At 49.5% G+C, this 3,352-nt stretch overlaps 1 pseudogene; it reads right to left on the bottom strand.

Moving 5' to 3' along the window:
• LOC122128681 overlaps positions 1–68 on the bottom strand; it is a 4,561-nt pseudogene extending 4,493 nt beyond the window's left edge.
• Between the last annotated feature and the right edge of the window lie 3,284 nt (positions 69–3,352).

Below are 3,352 nucleotides of genomic sequence, written 5' to 3' on the forward strand. Positions count from 1 at the left end.
GTGAGCGAGATGAGCGCCGTCACCAGGCTCCACGAGTTCTCGAAGGGCGGCGGCAGGGCCCGACCAGTTCCCCGTCACGTTCCCCTCCTCTGGGCCCAGAAGGTCCGTCTCCATGGTGACGGAGAGAGCAGAGGTGGAGGGGAAAGGTTCTGTCATCTTTGGTGAATCTGAAACAGAGGAACACTGTTATATGGTTATACAAAGACACACATATACAACACACCCTCATACACACACACCTAACCCAAGGACAAGCAGAGAGAAGTTAAACTGTTCTGTTGTCTTAGCCGGAGTCTTCAGCTGTTCAAATGACTCAGTCAGCACTGGGACAGACATTGACTCATTTACATTTAGTCATTAACAGACGCTTTTATCCAAAGCGACGTACAAGGATGTATACACATTTTACATTTACAGTGATGGCACACTGCACATCAGGAGCAATTAGGGGTTCAGTGTCTTGCTCAAGGACGCTTCGACAGGGAATCGAACCAGCAACCTTCTGATAACCTTCTGTTTCACTAAACGACTTCTCTACCTCCTGTACCACTGTCACACACATACCTCACAAACACCTCACACACACATATACCTCACACACATATCTCACTCACACACATACCTCACACACACACATACCTCACACACACATATACCTCACACACATATACCTCACACACACATATACCTCACACACATACCTCACACACACATATACCTTCACACACACACATACCTCACACACAGCTCACCACTGTCGACTCATCACTGGGACAGACGATGACTCATCACTGGGACAGACAATGACTCAGCACTGGGACAGACAATGACTCATCACTGGGACACACAGCACTGGGACAGACAGACAATGACTCAGGACTGGGACAGACAATGACTCATCACTGGGACACACAGCACTGGGAACCAAACAGACAATGACTCATCACTGGGAGCACTGGGAGCACTGGGACAGACAATGACTCATCACTGGGACAGACAATGACTCATCACTGGGACACACAGCACTGGGACAGACAGACAATGATTCAGCACTGGGACAGACAATGACTCATCACTGGGAGCACTGGCAGCACTGGGACAGACAGACAATGACTCATCACTGGGACAGACAATGACTCAGGACTGGGACAGACTCAGCACTCACCTGAGTGGAGCGGAGATCCTGGAATCAAGGGTGTGTGTGTGTGTGTGTGTGTGGAACAGACAATGACTCAGCACTGGGACAGACAATGACTCAGGACTGGGACAGACAATGTTTTTCTTTGCTCAAAGAAATGAACACTTCACACTTCACCACTAAACACACTCTGAGAAATGGCGACCTTGATTCCACACACACACACACACACACCCTTGATTCCACACACACCCTTGATTCCACACACACACACACACCCTTGATTCCACTCACACACACACACACACACACCCTTGAATCCACACACACACCACTACACACACTTGATTCCACACACACACACACACCTCAAACACACACACCTTAAACACACACACACACCCTTGATTCCAGGATTTCCGCTCCACTCACAGGAACTAGGGACAAATAGTGTGACTGATGGGCACATGCAGTCAAGGTGTGTGTGTGTGTGTGTGTGTGTGTGTGTCTTTGTGTGGGTGTGTATGTATGTGTGTGTGTGTGTTTTTGTGTGTGCGGGTGTGTGTGTGTGCGGGTGTGTGTGTGTGTGGGTGTGTGTGTGTCTTTGTGTGTGTGTGTGTGTGTGTGTGTCTTTGTGTGTGTACGTGTGTGTGTGTATGTGTGTGTCTTTGTGTGTGTGGGTGGGTGTGTATGTGTGTGTGTGTGTCTTTGTGTGTGTGGGTGTGTGTGTGTGTGTGTGTGTGTGTGTGTGTGTGTGTGTGTGTGTGTGTGTGTGGCTGACGGGCACAGGCAATCAAGCGTGAACTGATACACAGAGGCGCCGCTGCCCTTGTTGGGAGTCCAAACAGCAAACATAGGGGACAGCAGGCTCAGAGTGGCAGCTGTGTGTGTGTGTGTGCGTGTGTGCGGAACTGTGTGTGTGTGTGTGTGGTGGTGCTGTGTGTGTGTGTGTGCGTGTGGTGTCGAACATAGGTGGCCACTGGTCAGGAGAGGGCCACTGGATTAATGGTTATTACACCTCAGGTGATTCTGAGTAGTGTGTTGGTGTGTGTGTGATTCTGAGTAGTGTTGTGTGTGTGTGTGTGTGTGTGTGTGTTGTGTGTGTATTATTAAATGGCTTTTTAAACCCTGCGGGCGCAAACAGATTTCTTAGAAATGCAGGGTCTGTAAACAGCAATGTGTGTGTGTGTGTGTGAACAGCAGTGAGTGTGTGTAAACAGCAGTGACTGTGTGTGTGCTTTTAAGTGTGAAATGGCAAAGTGTGTGTGTAACAACATGGACAGAAACAGGGCCAGCTGTTACACACACAGAGACAGAGAAAGATACAGAGAATTGTGTGTGTGTGTCTGTGTGTGCTGAGACACAGAAAGATACAGAGAGATTTGTTCATGAAATTGTTTCATTATGTAGTCTTTTTTTTACAGAAAGTAGCGTGCATGCACGGGCTGATTGGAACTGTCGGACTGGTCTTTATTTCCCGCCGTAAACACGTTGCATAATGAGCTGATTTGGTTGAGTGGGCTAAGGTCTGCTGTGTGTGTGTCTGTGTGTGTGTCTGTGTGTGTGTGTGTTGAGAGGGCTAAGTTCTGCTAAAAGGTAGGATCTCTCCCTGCTTTAGGGGCACGTTGAGCCCGTGTGTGCACACGCACTCACCTCGAGCCTTAGACGCTGTCCATGATCCCGGCGCCTCTCCTCTCACGCGGACGCTGGTTCCCGGGAGTGGGTCTGGGTGCGCGCGGTATCCAAAGGTGCTACGCCCAGAGAATTCAAACACACTCAGAAACCGATGAAAATAAACTCCTTTTGATTAGAAGCCGCGTTGAAGGTTCTGCTTCACTCTGTACGCCCAGCATCTCGCAAACAGTACGAATCACTCCGCCGCTGGACACTCGGTTGATGCCTCAACAGTGTCCATCATTTAATGAAAATGTTTTAAAACTAAACTTAAAAATAACTAGGTGTGCATTTCCTTGCACATATTCTCATAACCCGTGCGTCACCGACACTCCGATTCGCGCGGATCCAGAGCAGCCCGTTACTTCCCGATGCTTAGGCGATGACCGGCGCAGTGGACTATAGGAGGCGAGGCCAGTGGTTGCGTCGGTATTTATCCTCCCTCACACACAGAGACACACACCAGACACACACACATACGCACGCACGCCATTACTTACGTGGATCCCGCAGGCTTCACCGGTTTTTCATGCGGGCCCG

This window comes from Clupea harengus, chromosome 23, assembly GCF_900700415.2.
Source record: "Clupea harengus chromosome 23, Ch_v2.0.2, whole genome shotgun sequence".
NCBI classification, from domain to species: domain Eukaryota; kingdom Metazoa; phylum Chordata; class Actinopteri; order Clupeiformes; family Clupeidae; genus Clupea; species Clupea harengus.